Below are 22,097 nucleotides of genomic sequence, written 5' to 3'. Positions count from 1 at the left end.
CTTTTTTTTTTTTTTTTTTTTTAACCATACTAAAAAGTGTGTTCAAACAGTTCAAACAATTATGCAAAGAACAGTGGTCCCACAGGGTGGTCTCGGTGTGATATCAATATTGATTTGATGGAAAAAATGCTTGTATGTGATAAATATTCAAAAAATTAAATAAGGGAGGGCACACATACTTTTTCACGCCGCTCTTTTATGTTTATTAAAACGGATGTTCTCACAGTTAGAAGCAATGAAACAAGTTATATGACAAAACGGAAATCTTACTCATTTTAACTCTTATTAGAGATTCCATTTGGTTATTCGGGGGAGTTTGATTTGTGAAAAATGACATCTGAGGGCATACTCGAGACGTGTTTGGTCTTTTAAAAAACAATTTTCACACCTTCTTTTCTCTTAGTTTTTCAAATTTTGTCTCAGGAAGAGTAAATTTACTTGGAAACTGCATATTTTACAATTTTGTATATGGATTATTTAAAAACTGATGGATGGGATGTAAGATGTCCTCCACCACTGGAATCACTCTAATGCTGGTGTTTAGAGTTGTGTGCAATGTTAAAAAACAAACAAACAAAAAAGCAGTTCACATTTCCACTTCACAATTCAGGGACCCGAGTTCAAATCCACATTGCAGAATTCCTATGTGGAGTTCGCATGTAGTGATGGGAAAACATGCATGACAGGTGTATAGAACATGCCAAATTGACCTTAGGTATGATTGGGTGCTTGAATAGTTCGTCTCTGCATGCCCTGCAATTGCTTGGCAACCAGTTCAAGTTGCTCTAAGCGGGTCTAGAAAATGGATGGAATAATGGATGGATGGGTGTTTGTTTCTAGAGAGTGGTTTCTTTGATTTGCTGTCATTAAACTGTAACAGCAACTACCAATTATTTTTGATCATGTTCAATTTTTTTGTGCCAAACAATCAATTAACCAATTAAAAAATTATGAAAAAAAACACACATAAAAATTTAATTTATTTCAAATTTACTGTGCACTACCATAAATAGATAAACATTGATTTCATGATTTGGTCCGTGGCGTGAGAAAAATTACTCCAATTTCGATCATTTCATCCCAATGTAGAAGCAAATGTTTGCAAATACTTTCTTTTGATTGAGTACAACAATAATAATTTAGTTTGTAGGAGGACTACAGATACTGCATAATTTTTTGTCTTAGACTAATTAAAATTAAAGTAGGTCGGAAAACAACGATTTAATTGTTCAAAACGGTTATCAATTAATTTGTGACTCATTAGCTATAGATTCATTATTGCAGCTCTAGTTTCTTGTATTTATTTTCTTAATGGCAGGAGATTCACTTTTGATCAAATTCATATTTAGTGCTGTCACTCTACAACAGTAGCTTAACAGTACAATATGATTCATAACTATCAGCAGTCTAAAACCAAGAAATAAATAATTATTCTTTACCACTGAGTGGTTGCTCGCACATTTCCAAAGCATCAACTCAGGCTGTCAGTTTCCAGGTGAAAGCTGGGCCCGTAACAACCACAAACCAATTTGTGATCCTGTCGCAAATACAGCCACGTCACCTTCTTGTTTAAAGCTCTCCGCCATAAAACTCTGGATGTTTTTTATGACTTAAACTTCCAGCCAAGCTGGGTTGCAGTGAATATCTTTAACCCTCTAATAGATTATTGACACAGTTTTATGGCCCCAAGTGGTAACATCCATCTTTAAAGACTGTCTGCCTTGAGTACAGTTTGCACACATCATTCTTTTTCTACTTTGCAGCAGTCTCGCTACTGTCTATAAATAAGCACTTTACTTCAACAGGATATAACTGCATATGCCTGCCCGGAATTTTTAAATATTTCAATTAGGTGGAAATCTTTGATGTGTCAGCAGTTTTGAGACAGATCATCAAATCCTTAGTAGGACTTGATGTGAAATATAATAGAATGGAATGCCCTGCTAGTAGTGCAGAAGACATGCATACTTATTTATTTGGTTATTTTAAATACACAGAAAGGTGAAAAAAAGCTTTCACAGGACGTTTTCCTCCAATGTTTTTAGTAACATTTAAACATGATATTTGCCATGTTTAATTGGTATATTTCTTACGCTATTAGACATTTCAGTGGTAGTATTGTACATTTGGTTTGTTGAGAGGAATGATTCATCAGATTCAGTGCCTCACATCCTCTGCCGTACTAAAAAGACTCCTTTCAAATTGATTCTGCTTGTGTACAAAATTAGAATGGGTGAGTATTTTTAGCAGTGCAAAGCAGGAAGACCCCTCTTAAATGCTTCCAAAACTGTACTTGCCCGGCACTTGAGGACATTTATCCACATATTTAAAAACATTATAGGGAAGGACGTGCACTACTTGCCCAGCACTCGAGAACATTTACCTACATTTTAAAAAACATTTTGGGGAAGGGCATGCACTATAAAAGAACAATCTATGCCCCCAGTTATACAATGATTAATATATAAAAATATTGTATCGCTTCATTGAAAGAAAATCAAAAAAACAAAACTTCTCATCAAGTGCTATGATTTCTGCCACTAGAAACTAAGCTCAGAATGCGTAAGTACAAACGGGACTGTCAAGTCAGGTCAAATTAATGCATACACCCTTTTTATATAACCGTCTATCCTCCCAAGGATTGCAGGCTTGCTGGTGCCTATCCCAGCTGACTTTAGGTTGTAGGTGGGCGAACTGCTTGCCAGCCAATTTGGCCGCAAATTTAGCCCTTAATCACAACAAATTTCCAAAGTGCTTCACAGGCAAAAGAGTCACAGTGAACATCACAAAGTCACAATGGCATCCCCTGAACTAAGATCCTTGAAGGACAAGGAACATTTCAAACCATCATCTGGTAAAAAATAAGAAACCTTGAGGAGGGTGCGCAGCTGGGAAGAGATCCCCTTCCAGGCTCAACAGCCGTTGTGTGTGTGTGGGTGTGTGCCAATGATTGAGATACAAATGCTGAAGTCCCCCCGCCGAACATAATCAAACCAACTTAACCGAATCATTGCGTAGGAGTTGATACTCCTTTAAGGTAGGATTTATCAACTCCTAACAGTTTTTTCAACAACCCTTTTTCAGCAAAAATGTAGCCAAAGACTAATAAGGCTAACAATGGAATTGAAGCCAACTAACACAACCAGTGCTATTGCTCGAGATCTTCATTTTCAATGGTCCATTCCCTCCCCCCTGCAATTCTATGACCACAGCACCCAATTTGAAGCACTTTTTCTATAAGCATGTTACACAGATGTTAACAACTGACCGACCAATCAAAAGGTGTCTGTCTAAGATCCTTTTTTTTTCTTTGGTTTCTTGACCTTATTCAATGTACAGAATGTTTTTCCAGCGAACTGTGGAAGGTATTTCTCATTAGGCCAAACATCCTTCAAGGGCCGGGAAAGAATATTGGCTAACTTGGCTAAAATGATGACAACATTATGTTAGCAAAAGTAGAATCAATATTGTTAAAACTGAACTTGGGATACCCTGAATCAATGTTTGGCCAGTTTTGTGTTTGCTGCATGTACATTGTATGGTGTATAAGGTCTGTGTATTTGCAAAATGGAGATGGTAGAGGAATGAGACAGGAATATGGGAATAATGTCCGATCACAAATTTGGGGGAGCAAAACACCTGCGACCAAATTGTCATAACTGGTGAAACATGTCTCAGTGCATTCTCCAGCTATCTTAGAATATCAAGCTTTAGCAACATATCGAGTGTGAATGTAAAGTGATGTGATAATTGTATAAAAAGTTCATCAAAAGACTAAGCATGGTGAGACTGGATATTTTCTCAATATTATTAATTAATTAAGAACATAATTATTCTTAATGCAATTTTACATCCACTGCCTGCACACTATTGGTGCAGCAAAACAAAACGTCCTTCACTCAGCAAAAGATCACAACACCAGACACTGGCTTATATAAAATTAAATTATATAAAATTAAAACTTTTTTTTAAACTCTGAGATGCAAATCTATACAACAAAAACGTAACTCATGATGACAAAGCCTCTGAAGACCATTAACAGTAGTAATATGTTGTTTTGGCATTTTTGTCTTGTTAAAGGTCATCAACTGTCATCATAATTGATATTGGTGGTAGTCCTTGCCTGAGTTTTGTCAGCAGGCTTCTGTCCTGCCTTGGCTTATTAAGCTTCAGATCATCCATCTTTGTTGGTTGAATTTCACATTTACAACTGTCAGTTTTTATTAAGCGTTGTGGCATTTCACAGTAACAAACAGTCTATTTCAACCCTACATCTTGTGCTTGATAATATTCTTTATTTTGTGTCATACCGTGTTCTATTACAACAACGGTACAATTAGAATCCTTTTTTTTCTGTCTGAAAATATACCAAGCAATGACAAAATCAGTTATCCTGTAAAGGTAAATGTGCATGAATACAAGAAATGACAACATTTCTATTGAGGGGAAAACAAAACACTGGTGACATTACCACTTGGCAGCAGTAAATAAGGATTTGATCCTCCCATCTGCCAAGCAAATAGAGCGGTGCCATAGATAAAAGACTGTCAGCTTTCAACTTGGTGAAAAATATTCAATACCTACAGTATAAGTACCTGCCTATACCCTGGATGATTTAACTTAAAAAAATAAAATAATCAAATAAATATTCCTTACACATTATGAATAAATGAATGTGCGTGTGCACTCATGTGCGTGAGTGTATGTGTGTATAAAATGTATGAACTGGCAGGCTTTAAACAATGATACAATACTTTTTTTGTGCAACAGTAATGAAAAGTAACTTCAAAGGTAGCCATTTAATGGCTAAGGACAAGTGGCTACGAAAATGGATGGGTGGATGGATGGATGGATGGATGGAATAATAATTAGAAATGAGGCTTTCAAACTGGACTTTAAAGGCGTCACTGATATACAGTATGCAGATAAATAATAATGGTATTAAGTGTAAATCTTAAATCTCAATCCTTCAGTACACTCCCAATGCTGAACACATATATATGACCATCACAAAACATGCATATAAATCATGAGTAAATAACCCAATAGAGGTGATTGTATTATATCAAACTTGAACAATAAAGGCAGTTTTTTTTTTCTTTGTGCTGTAGCTGTTCTTAATCATTAAAATACCTTACAGCATTTCATACTGACACTGAGCCACTTCGTAAGAACTCAATCCTGACCTTACAGTACATTTTGTAAAGGCTGCAGTAAAAAGGTTAATGAATGACTCTTGGCAACTCCAAGCACACAATTGACAACCTGACTGCCTAGTAAGTACAGTACACTTGCAGAAAAGCAACACAATGAAGATACTGTAGCTATATCGGAAATGTCTGAGAAATAAATACACTCCAAAACGGGCCATGGCAGAATGTGAGACAGGCGGAAGGGAGTGAAAGACAGACAGCCGGAGGAGAGAATGACAGTGTGCTCCTGAGAGGAACACTGTGTGTATTTGTAGGGGAATGTGAGAGCAATGGTGGCTAACTTGTCTGTCAGTTGCAATCTGTGATTGGCACCTAAGGGTCCGCTGGCCCTCACTTGGCCCACTGGCTCCTTCTGTCAGGATTTAGGGTACAGGGTCACACACAAATACAGTACACACACATATACACACACACTCAGTTCAACTGGATCTCACAAAAGGAATTTCCTCCTGTGGATCAGGTTGCCCATAAGGAGGCTCCACATACTGTATTTTGTGCTGTATAATTTTTTTAACCACAAAAGCATGATGCAATTGTTAAAGTGACAATATGTTAGATTTAGACTGTTTTTCATTACAAATGAATGAATTAAATTATTCTACATTTAAAAAACTTGCAAATAAATGTGTTCTTAGCGACCAGTAGTATGACTATAATCGTAAGTCTAGTTAGTTACTCAAATTGATCATCGTCCATCTAATCTTTTATTCAACACAACTTGACAACTTATGAACATTTTTGACAACTTCGATCGCCATGTTTGTTTTGAAAAAAGATTTTCAATCGAGGACAAGAAAAAAAAAAGGTTCTTTGTTTATATAAATGCTGGTCACTGTGAGCATCACGCTGTGAGGTAATGATCAAGTAGATGACAACTAGATCGTTGACACGACCATGATGGGGAGACGACAAATGACCATGACAATTGATGACGTACATTTCATCCATTACTGAACATTCCGCATTTTATTTTGAAGCATTGACTTCCTTTACTTCCAGCTGCGTCATCTTTCAGATGTCACTAGGGCACATGCTGGACAAAAGTACTGATCTGCAGTGCTTGGGTAAAAATTTCACCAATAAAAAGAAATTCCCTACAGAGTGCACATGCCGCCTTCTACTTAGTGTAGTAATTAATTGCTCCTGTATTCACTCGACTCAAACAATGCGCACATGGCTAATATGTAGTTGATAGTCCTTCCGTGAGCGCGGGGGGGATCGGCAGGCAGTGAGAATCACAAGAAGTAGTGTATTATTTTTGAACTGAGAGATGTAACTCTGAGATGCATATCAGAAAATGATCCCCCCGTAGCAGTGAGGAATGAGGGCGGCAAATGAAGTCCTAGCTAGCTAACATAAGTCTTTCTTGAGTTCATGCTAAGTTAGCTAATGTTATTTCTTGTGTTAAGCCAATCATTTTTATTTGCTCTACGACCTGTCGTGGAATTTGGATTAATGTATTAATTCTTTGCAAAGTGCACACAACAAATAATATTGTAATTTTTTTACATGTAGCTGCATGAAACAATGTGGTCTGTTGGCTCTGCGTGGATGATGGTAAATGGTAAATGGATTTTCACTTATATATTTTCACTTTTCTACCTTGGGTACTCAAAACGATTGACGCTAACTAGTCATTTACCTACTGATGACGCGGCATCAGGAGCAAAGCTTATGTGAGCTAACAGATATAGTGGCTGAATCAGGGGTGTCAAAAAACTGCCCATGTGCCAGTTTTGGCCTGCAAATGGGTTTAAAGCGGCCCGCGAGATAATTTGGAGCCTAAAAATGTGCTTTACTCAGAGACATTCAGTGGGGTGTACTCATTTCTGCACCACACTAATTTTAACAAAACTGGAAAAAAAGTTATCTTTGGTCTTTAATGCTTCACAAAACCATCTTGTGGGCCAATTAAAGCTCCTGGCGGACCGGATCCGGCCTGCGGTCTCTACGTTTGACACCCCTGCTCTTAATTGCACTTAGAACCTGAAAACTGACAGACTGTTAACGTTGCGACATTACACTGCTGCTGAACAGCAAGTCACATTTTTAATCACAACAAAACCACTGGCCGCTTTTGAAAATTAGTTGGTGAATCTCACACTAATTGCAACACTTCAGCTGGTTTTGGCTCCATCACTCAGTGTGTGGTGGGCCTAAAAGAGAAAAGCAAAAGCACTCACTCACAAACTCACACATTTTATAGACACGGCAAAGACACTGACTGAGCAGGGGTGAGATCTCTTGTGAGATCCACTCTTGCTGACTGGACTTTAACCTTTGACGTTTAACCTATGGCATTTTATGCTCTCAGCAATATGTGTTTTTACTGACCCACTCCTATACATTTCTCTGAGTTTGTGTGTTTGCTTCATGTTGAATTTTTGGCCCTGAAACCTTAATAGTTGTGTAATTTTGTTTAAACGCTTACCACTTAGCCAATTTACACATTCTCATCCATTATTCACGCATAACCAAACCCACGCATCTCATTTTCGATGAGGCAAGATGGGGCAATGCTACAGAGCATTGTCCTTTGTTGGACAGATAATAATAATAATAATAATAATAATAATAATAATAATAATAATAATAATAATAATAATAATAATAATAATAATAATAATCCAGAAGACTGACCACAGAGGCTGAAAAACTGTTGTGAACTTGTGTGCGTGAAGAAAACCTCACTATTTGATTGTCACTGTCGAGTGCCTTTGAATATTTCCTTCTGAGGGAAATCATTGGAGCATTTGGTAAATAATTAATATAAAGTGTACAAATGTATAGCATTTCAAACCTAAAAAATCTAAAAATTAATCTAAAAAATAAAAAAAAAAACTATTTCATCTGTCAATAGTGAACAAAGGACTTTACATCATTGGTCAAAGACACCAATTGAAGTGACTCATTGCCATTATTTGTACCTAAAATCTAAGTGCAGGAAAAAAATATCAATATTGCTAGTACAGTATCAATACACGGGAGTCAACTGTATTAACACTGTTGTTGCTGTCCAGGTAAAATCAACCAGTTGGAGGAATGTACTTTCAATACAATTTTTCCTTCTTATTAAGATATTGCCTGATGACTTTGACCCAGATAGTGATGACGGTGACAGCATGTTTGTCTCAGAGCCAAGAGATTCTGCATTCTCGGCTCAAGCCATCTTGTGCGGCGCGAGCATGTCCTTCCCCCTGTTCTTTTGTTCAAGACTGCCAGGTTTGGTTTGACTTTCAGGAGAAAATCCGGGTGAACACATTAAATTATTTTTCAAATGTAGGTGGATAAATATATATTTTTTAGCAACCCAAGTTACAACCTTCATGCTATTGCATGCATCATCACCATATAGTGGGTCTGTCCTGGCTACCTTACTCAGGAAATCAGTTTTCTTTGGTGACAATGGTAAGGTAAGTTGCAATGTGTTAGTCCCTAGTGGTCATTAGACAATAAACATATTTTTCGTACGGCACAGCAAGTATGATCTCATGAGATTAGCGTGAACTACTGTAGTTCATTTTTGCATCACTCGTAATGCCCATATCACACTGAAAGGCGAACATTGCGACTGTTGGCGAAGGTAGCAAGTGCGCGTCAATTTTGAAACGTTCACCTGCGAGTCGAAAAAGTTCTCCAGTAAGGTTGCAAATGTTCTCCAACGGTGTGGATTTTGGAGCAATCAACAGCTCCATGGTGGTGAAAAAGTCACACTTCAAATAAGGATAGTTATCACCAAGGCACGATGAGAAAAGATGCAGAAGTAATGCTAATTGCCAAGATAACATTAAGGCCCCATACTGTGGAAGTTAAACTTTTTGAAGATTTTAATCATGGTTGTTAATTTCTCACCCTTAACAACTCCAAAGTGTTATTTTCCTTTATTGGTGCTTTTGTAAGAATACCTTGCTTATTCCGCACTCTCACCACAGGTCCCTCTCGAGCAGATAAGAAGGGACTTCCGTTCTTGCGTCTACTTGGTACATCACACCGACTTTATCTGAAGAGTTGCTCAAATTTCATTATGGGGTTAGGGAGAAGAGCTTTTGCACCGAATTGGCCAAGTAAACAGCCACATTTCATTAATGACATCATATATTACATCATTGGTTACGTTTTACTATAGAGAATATCACAGTGGCGCAAATGTTTGTTCGGACAATCAATGTTGTAATACATAATTCACAAAGGACTGCTGTCATGAGTAGAGTTTTCCACAATACGATAGGAGGAAACAGTGTTGTGGTGTAGGCTCTCTTGACATGTCTTTGTTGGCAGCTCCAGTTTATTTCAGTGTCAGTAATATGCCTGTTTTTTGTCTTTGTCATTCACCTTGGCCCTGACTCCCATTACCGCTCGCTACAACTTAGCTTTTTTGTTGTTGTTTCCTCGCAGCTGACGGCTTTAGAATAACATTATGAAGGGGACAAGTCAGCCACATGGTTAGAGGCAGGGTTTGAACAAATGTGAAATAACAAATGGCAAATACTGCATTGTTATAAGTAACATTTGCCACTTTAATTATCAGGAACAAAACACTAGTCTCCACAGAAAAGCAAGTTGTTGTGTGGAGCCACACACATACCGTTTTTTGACGTGTAAAAGAAATGACTCAAAAGATTTACTTATTTTCTTGGAACTAAAATATAAATGTTTCCACGTACCCGTGCCATGTCCACAGCCCTAGATAAGCTGATTTGATCTTATTATATCTTTGATATCTTATCTTTCTTATATCTATCATTATTATTATTATTTGTCTATATTTTAAACAACTTTGCTTTGCTTCTAGTCTATAAAATACACATTACTACTGTACAATGTGTAAATTTAAGAAATATAACAAATATACAAACAAACAAAAAACAACTGTTGGTCATATCTGTATTGTTTAATAATACCCTTGCATTGTGCCCCCTGGGATTAACCGGAAAAACAAAAGAAAAAAAAAAAGTGCTCCAGAAAATTTGAAATTTATTCCTCCAACTCAGTCAATACATCACAAAACTGATCTGCAAATAAGTTTACATATACATTTCGAGTCTTGCAAAACAAGAGCCACTCGTTGTTACTTTATTCTAATAAAACAAGTCTTGAGAATTCAAATTGCAAACAAGGGTAAAAAGAGGGTAATTAAGGACATTTGCCTGTATGATATAATATTTCCAACAGCATTACCGACTTGTCTTTATATTTGCTCGTAACGTAAATACAGTACAGTAGATGTTCGCTCGGCTGCCATTTCCAATTTTTACATTCTAATCAATAAAGCTTAACACCTTCATTAGCTGTGCTTTGTCCACGCAGCGCTTGGTAATTACACCAGAGTGCGTGTGTGTGCATGTCTGCGCGTGTATGTGTGTGTGCACACATACACTTTAATGAGCACAGGTGTCCGTGTGTGTGTGTGTGTGTGTGTGCGTGTGTGTGTATGGGCATGCGCACGTGTCAGGAAGGTGTGTATACACCAGTAGGGGGTTGTGGCTAATGGAGCCATAATTGATGCTGAGTCTGGATCACTGCTGATTACTATGGTTGGAAGCCGACCTAACGAGGGCAGAGACATCCACATAAACACACATATGCGCTTTTCATTCCTTTAAGACTTTTACCACGTTATCTATGCACATAACCCACTTTAATTAACAAACTCACCCAGAAATCTTTCTCTTGAATTACATCATACATTCCAATAAAAACTCATTTGTGACTTTTAAACCTATAGTTAAACCCCTAAGTTGAAACACAATCTATTTTGAGACATTATTAGACCTTCAATTTGTTCAAGATTTCAAAACTAATTCTAGCATGAACGTGTTGCAATCATTAACCTATTACAGGCAATATTTTCATTCATTTTTTAACATTCTTAACAACGACACAAGTACAACTCTTATTTACGTTTAATTTACTGTATTTGCGTTCACTTTAATGAAGATTTTGACAACTCATGCACATCATTAAAAGATAAGTTGAAAAAAATGCTGTTAAATATAAAACAACAAAATGCATCACATTCGATACGTGATGATGATGTGCCGCTATCAAAGTCATACTTGTTTGAATGAGTGAGTGATGAACTTCTTGTGTGAGTTTTTCTTGTCCTACCTCAGATCATTTTACACTTAACAACAAATAAACAAGCAAAACTGCTCAGATAAGCGTTTAATGCTCCCTGAGATGAGGTCTAGTCAGTTATGCCGAAGTCTCCTAACTTAAGATACGCTTTACATCTTGGGGACATTGTGAATGATGACGGTTCCATCGCAGATTTGTTTATGTGACTTTATCTCCAAACAGAAGGGAGCTTGACATATGATGTACAGCTAGTCTTTTGTGCATCCAAATCCTTACACACATGCATTCACAGGTAGGACAATATTCACAGAATGTACTTAAATAGAGGTAAAATACTTCAGTGCTAAGCATAAAAATACTGATTCAACTCCTTCACCTAAGTAAAAAGATGATACCCTGGCATTGTGAAATTGAAAACCTCTTCTAACAAAACATTTTGTATCTGTTATTAAATTGCTCATGCTGAGAACAAAATTGATTCCCTGGAAAATGAAAGCTAAATTCTGAGAGGATTGTGTGCACTGAACTGACAACAGGTCCTGTATGAGCAAAACAAAACAACTTAAAAAGTGCTGTATTAGCTAGTGACAACAGAAAAAAAAAATACTGAACTACTGTGTATTTTGTTTTTCCTTTATATTTTTTTACTGATTAGACAGAATTTTTGAATGTCTGAAGCAACTCACGGCTCAACCATGACAACATATTCACCACTTATCATTTTTCAATCTGCCATCATCAAACAATCCTTTCAAATAAGGCCATCAGCGGGGTGTAATTTGAATCCCCGGATGTTTTGCCATCATTAGTGATGCTCCTCGTTTCATGTTCCATGTTGCTGGTGCCCCTTTTTGTGTCACCGTGCAAGTCCCATTCTCAATCAATCAATGAAGATTTCAACAACATATCCAAAGCATCTCTTCCGGGTGTTATCCGCAAACCTGTTTGAAAGAAGTCAAAAAAGAAAGACTCAAGAAAAAGTTAGGAGTGTCCAATTTGTGTGATCAATTAAATACAGTCATAGTTAAAGCATTATTTTTTTAATGATGGTCATCTATTTTTCAATTTGTAACTTTATGCTTTTTGTATGCTGATCAGGTTCGTTTTTATGGATTGGGATTCTTCTACTTGAGTTTTGGTTGGAAAAGAAAGGTCAGTTACATCTTGAAGAGGACAGTGATTGGCTGTCAATCTATTTGACATAACCTGATTGGCTCCTGTTGTGGGTGAGAGGGCTGAAGGAAGACAGCACCTTTTGATAGAGATAGTGACATGAATTATTTGGAGGAAGGAGCTTGCTTACACAGACGCAGCTCAAGTTCAACCTACCGCATAAAGGCAAAGCACCCAGGTGAGACTGCAGCCGCACCTAACCATTACCACAAAGATGCTAATGTAGCAAGTCATAGCTAAGGTCTCTGCCAAAACTCAAAAATACCCATGAATGAGCAAGTATGTGATGGACAGGATAGATAATATGTTAAGGTTTATTGTTTTTTTAACAATTTACAAACAAAAAGAGCACCCTTCCTTTTGATGGTGCAAACTAAAGGTTGAAGTCAGAATTTGGGAATAGTCGCAAATACGGCAAACGATTACAGCGACATCTAGTTTGTTGAAGTAAATAATTGACTAAAGCCACATTTATGTTGTTGTATATAAACATTTTAATCTATCACAATAATATATGTATCTAAAAAAAATCTCTTGTTGAGAGTTTTCCTCAGTTTTTTTTTGCCAGGTGAGATTATAAATAAGGTTAATTAGATTAAATAATTACAGATTTTAATGAATAAATCCCTCCGTTTTTGATAGTTGTTGATAGTATTAGTATTAGTATTAGTACGACTACTCAGAAAAGTCAATCAAATCAATAGAAATTATGCCATCTTCACAACTAAAATAATGGGAGAGTTAAGGGTTTTTATTTTTTCAACAATACGCAAAAGTGAAACATATGAACGTGAAATTTGATTGTAGTTATCTGCTTTGGTTTGTGTTTTGTCATTTTATGGTTGTTTAGTATAGGCAATGCTCATGAACTCTGAACGGACACTTTTGTTACATGAGACATGAAACTGGCTGGTCCATCAATACTGTCATCACCAAAATGGCAAAACCGGAGAATCCGTCCTTATTACATGCCAGTAAGACCACCATTGAAGACATGTTATTTTAGCATCAATTTGGACCATAGTTTAGTTTTATAATCTTTGAGCTCGTCAACAGATCCGATATGTTTGGTACAACACAAAACCCAACCGTGTGTCCTTACTTGTATGTTTACTAAACCCTGTCCTGCTTTCATTTGAAACAAATTACACACTCAAACTGTTTATTTTCAATAACAAGTCCATGGGATGGAATACTTGAGATTTCTTGTAGCGATTGCATTCTCCTGTATGTGTTTTGTGTGCCTCTTGTCTGTCTGTGGTTCTACAATGTTCAATGTCCCTGAAAGCCACTGAAGTTTCTAAATCAAGTCTTTTATGAAGTTCTGCTGCTCTGGGCACACCATTAACATTTCATGTCACCCTGACTCCCTCTCCGCCATACTCCCATGGGCTCCACGCAGAAAGCACCTCTTTCAATAATACACTCTGCAAAGTGCGCTGTATTTTATATATTTTGATGAGACCCGATATTATTTTTATGTGAGAAACGCCATTAAGTGCGAACAGCTGCCGACCTTGAACCTGCACGAATTCCAACATTTCTTGTTCATTTAGACCAGTAATGCCCTAAATCTCCTCATGGGGAGCAGGTTTTGTTTTTAATCAGAGCCGTGCCGAAGGGTGGAACATTTTTTTTCTCTAAGTTTCATCACTTTTTCCCAGACTCTTTTTCTATCACGGTGTCCTCACTCACTCAACGCTCAGCTCCCACTTGTCAGTTTTGACGTGCAGCTTGACTTAAGTATCGGGATCGTGCACGTAAGCTCATCTCATTATATCCCCGTTTGGGTGTTTGTATGAGTGTGTGAGTGAGTGATGGGTGGAGTGGGTAAGCCCCCTCTTTCCCCGCCCGCCCCCACCCTTCTCCCCAACTCAAGTCTCCAGCGCGCTGTTTGAAATAAAGCGACAGATAATCGCAGGGCTCTGGTGAAGTGAGCTCATCTGAGCGCCAATCGATACGAGCGCCATAGCTTCAAAGCGAGTCTTCAAAGAGGAGAGGAATAGCCATATGCTCGACGTGCTTTCTGTGCGTGTAAGAGTTAGGAGTGTGTGAGAGACGGAAGGTGGGGGGCGTGCGAGTAGATGTGTGGAGAGAGACTAATACCAAGATCACGATTGCAAAAGTGGGCGAGATTGAATGTGAATTGTCCTCATTTGGTGCCGAGCATTATCATGTAAACAAAGTCACATAAAATCATGTCACTTTTACAGTTTTTTTTTCTTTTTTTAATACCAATCGAAAATGCAATTTCAACTTACTCTCAAATATGGTTGCTCAGTGTGAAATCCGGGCCTGTTTAATTGTACACCAAGCCGATCGACTCATTTTGTTTTCTCTTGAGGAATGGCAAAAGATAGATGCATAGACGGGCTGAACCATTTATCGTTTTGGATCTAAATTGTAATTCAGATTTTTTGTCATTTTCTGTTTGTCTCATTCAGAATCTGTTATGTCAATTATTATTTACACACAGTTTCCTTCCTCTTTCCAAAAGCTACATTTAGCTGAGCGTAAAAACTTTCCAAGGCTGTTTTAGAATGTTAGGGAATCTAACAGCTATGCGCCATGCTTGGCCTTCTCGTGAACTGAGGGCTTTTTTTCTCCATGCTTACAGTGCACATGACAATTTAGGGCTGAATGTAGACCAAATATTACGGTTGATGGATACAGGTCCAAATTGTGACGTAGATGATGATTTTGGTGAATTTATTGGAAGCGCAGGCAGACAGATTCTGAGCTCTTCAGACGTGTTAGGGTGAATGATATCATATTTCATGCATAAATACATCAACAGATGGCAACAAATGTTCTAAATTGTTGTAAAATTGCATTAGTTCAAGACAATATTCATTATTATTATCATCTTTATTGTATCTCTCAAACATCTATCCATCCATCCATGAATACATACATTTAATGTATTATGTGAAGCTCAGTGCTCTGTATCATGAGGTGCTTGTGATGCTCTTTGGTGTCGCTGCTGCAGTTGGACAAAATGCCTGTTTTGTGAGCAGCTAATCTGATATTGCGACTGTCATCTTTTATTCAGCAAACCAGCAGCAGCTGTGGCCTTTGTTGAGGAAACTGGCTGGGAGAATGTGCATGCATGCATGCGCACACGCACACGCGCGCGCACACACACACACACACACACACACACACACACACACACACACACACACACACACACGAGCACACGCACAGTACAAGTAAGGGGAGTTTCTCCTGCGCTTCAAATAATATCATTATTCAACAAAAGTAAACATTTCAATTTGTGATGTGCTTTAAACTTTATTTATGAACGTTTATTGCCAAGATTCCTGTCATTAATAGACTTTGCCTTCTTCGTCACAGCTGATCAGTGAATTTCAATGTTTTCCATAGGATTTTTCTTACCGGCAAGGGCAGGTATTCCGGTGAGCTAGACGTGCTTGCTGACCACGACCTTTGAAACAAGGGGGGATTTGCAAAACATACTGCAAATATTCATGCACAATCATATTTCCATTTTCCGTTTGGAGACAATTCTATATTAACATTCACGCTGGTAACACTGATGTTACCAACTTTTTCAGTTTGTCACACAGCACAGGATTAGGTCATAGCTTTTTCGGGGCAGTGCAGCATGACTATGTTTGCTGCTATATATTCATTTCAATTTGTACATATTCATTTCAATTTGTATCCTGTAATTTTACGTGCCATCAAGATTGACGGTGTGATGCTCAAACGATGATGTTTGCTAAATATTTTACTGTAAAAAGAACGGTCTGAAGTAAGCAATAACTGATAAAGCATGTCAGTTATTTTATAGAATTTCAACATAAGACATCGGAAAGAAGGCTTTGCTTTTATGTGAATGTTATTTTGTTCAACGCAGACAGGCCAGCTCTTATAGTGCAATTAGGTCCTCCAATGCAGTGTTTCCCAACTCGGGGTTACATGAGCAAATTGCATTGGATATGTAGAAACTCATTCAAGCTCGGTTGACTGATGACAATGAAATAAAACCGCATAGTATGGCTCTGAATATTGTTCATTTTCAGTGTTTTATTAGATGTAAGTGGATGTTTAAAACTGCAGTTTCTTAGTGTCCTTAAACAGTATCTGAATATAATCTGTGATGTGATAGCAATAATAACTGAGTGACGAGGACTCGAGACAGTCACTTTGAAACCACAGCTACAAATTAAAGGCTTACTAAGCCAATTGCATTGTAGAACATTAAAGTGTTGTTTATTTTTAAGTTGGCTTTTGCAACATGTCTTTTGACCTGTGCTGCGATGTTGTTGCATCCTCCTTAGTAGGTGTTTTTTTTTTTTTTTTTTTGTGTTGTGCAACCCATAAATAACTATAAATTTTGTCATATCCATGTACGGCAATCACTAAAACATGTACTTGTGCCATGAGACTGGATTAAATTTTTACCAGTCTACACTGGAAATTTGGGAGCATTTGCGGGTGAATCACTCACAGCTGTGTCGCGCATAGTGCTGATTTTTTTTCTCAATCACATTGATAATTAATGTGATTAAGAAAAAAATTTTGACAGCAATTTAAAAGGTTTCCAAAGCTTGCGCACACTTTGACAATTAGAGCGCCACAGCACTATCTGGCGCCGTAGATGTTAAATTACACATTATCCGACGAGCCCCCACCATCACTGCGCAATCGCATTGCGCCCCACTATTTGAGAAGGACTGCGATGGACCAACGAAACTGCCTGAGTCCACACTGAAAAACTCATGAATCATTTGCGGTCTTGCTGTGTTGGCGATAAGTAATAAAAGCATCTTGCGTTGAGTTTCATGAACATGGAAAACAAGTGCCATTAAGACAGCCATCTCTGCTGTGCGACCCCCGTCTTTCTGTTGTTAGTTTAGCAATCATCGTCGCAGTTACTGCACAATTGGAGGTCAGCAAGTCCAGCCAGCTAGCACGGACTTATTTATGTATGTCCATGCAATTAAACGGCAGCCCCTGCAGTTCTCAGGGTCTGGGAGCTTAGGAAAGGTTCTGGCATGTGACCGTGTAAGTCGGTATGCTCAACATTGTGTGAGGAGAAGAACATTCGTACCGGTGTTTAAGGTAAATTGGAGTTGTAAAAGTCTATGTGCGACCACTTTCTTTGCAAATATTCAACGTGTGACCATTTTCTTGACAAATAATCATAACGCATCACGTTTAACGTGCTGCACAATAACGATAGCATGCTTCAACTATGGAGAAACTAATTAATCATATTACCCAGTTAATATAAAAACATGGATTTTCCTAAGGCTGTTTTTTTATCACCATCACTAAGTGCAAGTGAGACATACAAGACAGACTGTATAAAAGCATATGGTGAGGGGTGAAGAAAGGTGTTAGTGACAAAGGAGGTGTAGGGAGTGTGTACAGGTGAGAGGGAGAGACAGCTTTGCTTAAAAGTGTGTACCCGCTCACAGGCAAAACAAGAACTTGTTTGTGTGTTAGTGTATGCATATGATTAACTGAGAGCCTGGAACAGGCAGGTGTAAAACAGTAATTAATGACACAACTGACTGATTTCATTATCTGCATGTCCTTCTCAAAATACCCACTCATGCACACGTGTGCACACACAAGCCAAAGGAAAGTTGTATAACATGTTCACTGAAATGCCTTTTAAGATGTAATATATTGCAATTAACACCACGAGGGAGTGTTTTGATTGGCATGGGATTGGCGTTTGTCTATGCATGTCTGCTATTTTGTTTTGTTTACCCTTTGGGCCTGATTTATTATGATCCGAGGTAATAGATGCTATATGATGTTCTCAGATTGCATATGTCGTTGATGACTGGGTCGCACGTGATATATTTAGGCTATGATTTCTAAATTGCGTGTTTGCGTGACTAACAGATTGTCCGTCCATCTATATTCTATAGCTGCTCACAAGGGTCGCTGGCTTGCTGATGCCTATCCCAGACATCTTTTGGCAGCAGGTGGGGGTAACATGGGCTGGTTTCCAGCAGAGCACACAGATACATCAAACTATTCCCACAATCACACCTAAGGGCAATTTTGGAGTGTCCAGTACATCTACCATGCATATTTTTGGAATGTCCAAAGAGACCGGCGTGCCCGGAGAAGACCCATGCGAGCATAGGGAGAACATGCAAACTCCACACAGGAAGGCTGGGGCAGGTTAGAATTTAACTGTGCAGCACAACTAGTTAACAGTTCTTGGAGAAGTTAGTACCTATCGTCACATTGGACCGAAATGACCTAGACTCACGCAAATTCCGAGCTAAAATAAATGTTGTCGTGCTCTAGGTGAAATGGCATGAGTCCTTAATTAATAAATTAAATTAATTTATATGATATATCAATAATAACATTTTTATATTGTATATATCATGGTAATTAATTACGAGTACTTGTATTATATCATTAATATTACAATTCATTCATTCATTAATATTAAAATATAAGAATAATTCATGTTTTATATTTTTATTATTTATTTTGAAAAATAAAATAGATTGTGTTCAATACAAAAAAAAATCAAAAAAGCTGTAATTTTAATGCTGTGATTTTTTGCCCATGCTTATCACCATCATAATCTAATTTTGGCCCATGCCTAGAAGGGATATTATTGTGTTTTCTCTTAAATATTGTGTTAGTATTTTTGTGTCACTATATATTAGCCGTGTTGCTTGTGGCAGGGGGGATAGAGATGAAAATTAGCCTTAAATTAGCCTACCATTAATTCCGGACTTAAGATGCAACGGTGTCGATCTAGATCATAGATTTATTTATTTATTTATTTTTTAAATACTGGCCACCACCGATATTATATACATCATGGCTTTTTTTCATCTTGCTGAAGTTGGGGTGCTCCTACTTCCTCCGCTCAGAGGTCAGCAAACGAGTGAAACACAGCATATGAACTGTCCAGAACAACTCGGTAGTGGAGGCATCTGAGCCAGTGTTACCATCTACAACTGTGTGCAATACAAACGTAAACACGCAAAATGACTAATTTGTGTTAAAAGACATAATGTTGTAAAACAGAAGACTTGTGCTCGCATTCAACAACACATGCACCGCCTGGACTTCCGCAGCTCCTGACCATGTGTTTTTCAATGAATCACTGCACATACCACAGTGGTTTAAAGGAAAATATATTTTACTCCTGTTGGAAGCCGCGGAGCAAATGAAGTCCCACAATACGTCCTTACAGTTTAAGTACAAGGCAGTTGCCTTGACTTAGAAGTCTAAGTGGACACGATCATGGATGTAGCCATTGGGCCACTCAGACTCTCATTTCACTCCTAAAAGCACTCATCACTAATGAATCACAAGCTGCTTTAGCGCAAGCTGAGCACACAGTAAATCCTTGGCCGGGCTCCAGTTCGCAACACACACTGGCTTTGACAGAGATTGAGAGTGTGTGTCCAAGAGCCCCAATTACCTTCACATCCAATGTAAGACAACAAGCTGCAAAGCTAATTACAAGGCCGCCACATGGAGATGGGAAACACTGGAGCATGCACATGAGATAGCGCCACTTTACACACTTTCTCAACGCTTGATTGTTTGTTTACAGCACATTCATCATAGGAATTAGTGCCGTTGTTAAATTATTAGCATAAATGATGATTACAACCTCTGAGCCAGAGATCTTTATTGAGTCATCAATAAGACTGTGATTGCTGCGTTGGCTAGATTGATTTACACTTCACTTCTCCTTCCGGGAGATCAGATGATACAAGATCCCCGCTATGAGCTCTACGTTGTCGTTCGGTAAATCTCATGAATTCATTTTATTTATCGCTGAGAGCCTATCAATCTGCCGCTGGTTATCCTGGGCATAAATATCATGGATGGAGGCTCTGGTTGGCTGGTGGTGATTGGACAGAGTAAGTGGACCTAATGAATATGCCAACAGCTTGCTTCTTTTGCTCTCCATTAAACACAACTAGATTAGATTTACTGTGCTTACTTTAACTTAAAGACTCCATCAGTAGGGTACTTCATTCACGCTCATGCACACACACACACACACACACACACACACACACACACACACACACACACACAGAATAGCTTAGCTCAGTAGATCAATGGCCTCTTGGTCAATGTCTCCTTTGGGAGGTTTATCTATCTGCACCTCACTAATGAAACACTCTGATCTCTTCAAGTGTGTATGTGTGTGTGTGTGTGTGTATGTGTGTGTGTGTCAGTGTGAATGTAACATATACGTCCAGCATTCATTGATATGTGTAATTCTGTTTCGTTGTCAGTTAATTACAGATTAGTTCTATTTGCAGCAAGATGCACCCTGTTTAATTAAATGTTCATATTATTTGCGTAAGGAACCCAATTACTTGATACTTTTTTTTTTAAAATTGAGCCACTTATTTTTCTGTCCTTATTCAGCACATTGAACCGTACATTATTTTGGTCTACATCCTTATATGGCAATGCTGAAAAGCATTCAATCACAAAGTCTGGGACATTTTGTTTAGGTAGACAATTACGCTAATTATGGATCATTCTAATCCTTAAAAGGGGACTGTTTGCAACCCCCCCTCCCCCACCCACCTCCAGCTTCTCTAGAGTTATTTTTATCTGATTTCTGTACACCTCCATGAATGAGGATTGATTATCTGTGTGTGGTGCATCAAAATAAAATATTTGGGGGTAATAAAATTTATCAACAGTGTTGCTCTTTTGCTGACATGATCTGCGACCAAACCTGTAACTGCTCATCAATAGTTAACGTCAATTTAAAATAATGTCATGTTGTGTGATAAACTCGCAGTATTGAAAACATTGGAGAAAGTCAGATCCATCAAGTGGTGCCAAAAAAAAAACAAAGTCAGCACAAACAATATAAACTAAATAATTTCCTAAACATTATTTCGTGTGAGGCCCATGTGGCCCGGTACCAGTTGATCCACGGACCGGTGGTTGAGGACCGCTGCTTTAGACACGCAGAATGTTTTACGTACATTGTCTTTTTTTTTTTTTTTTTTAATTATTAACCCATTTACTATAGTGTGGTGCTCATATGCTAATGACACACCCTACACAAGTGTGGGGTGTGGGTGGGGTGTTGAGGTAGGAGGGGCGGGGGGTGTTGAACCGCTACTCACAGTCGTTCAAAAGACTGGATTCAATGTCATCTTCATCATCATCACTACCCAACAGCTTCTTTAACCTCTATGGCGGCATCATGTTTTCCACATAATCTTTGGTCTGCATGAAACTGACAGACCCTATTTCACAACTTTCAAGTTGCTAGCTTGTCAAAAGCGCTCTCGCTGGTGTGATGCCCGCTAAACAGAACTCTACAGAAGTATGCCGATGCCCGGGCAAAAAATGTGCTGCTTTTGTAGAGTCAGAATTTTTGATGGTGCGTTGAATTTCACAATGCGCATGTGTACCTAATGTTGTGGACTGATTTAGTGCTAGGTGAGTGTCGCAGTAAGAATTATAGCACAGTACTGTGTCGTTATTTTAACGTCTGGCACAAGAAAACAAAGAAGAAGGAGAACACACAGTGCACCAGCACTATCGCCCCACTTTCAGCCTCTCTCTGCTGGGGTTTGAGATGAATAAATATTGTACAGGTTCCAGAGATTCAGCAAATGAAGGCTG

At 38.2% G+C, this 22,097-nt stretch overlaps 1 protein-coding gene across 3 annotated transcripts in view; it reads left to right on the top strand.

Moving 5' to 3' along the window:
* The window catches only part of LOC148421057 (receptor-type tyrosine-protein phosphatase delta-like), a 183,574-nt gene that overhangs the window by 20,861 nt on the left and 140,616 nt on the right, over positions 1 to 22,097 (top strand). The window lies entirely within an intron of this gene.

Source organism: Hippichthys cyanospilos, chromosome 7, assembly GCF_059441005.1.
Source record: "Hippichthys cyanospilos isolate Australia breed blue-spotted pipefish chromosome 7, RoL_Hcya_1.0, whole genome shotgun sequence".
Taxonomy (NCBI): Eukaryota; Metazoa; Chordata; class Actinopteri; order Syngnathiformes; family Syngnathidae; genus Hippichthys; species Hippichthys cyanospilos.
This window is presented reverse-complemented; position numbering and strand designations above follow the sequence as displayed.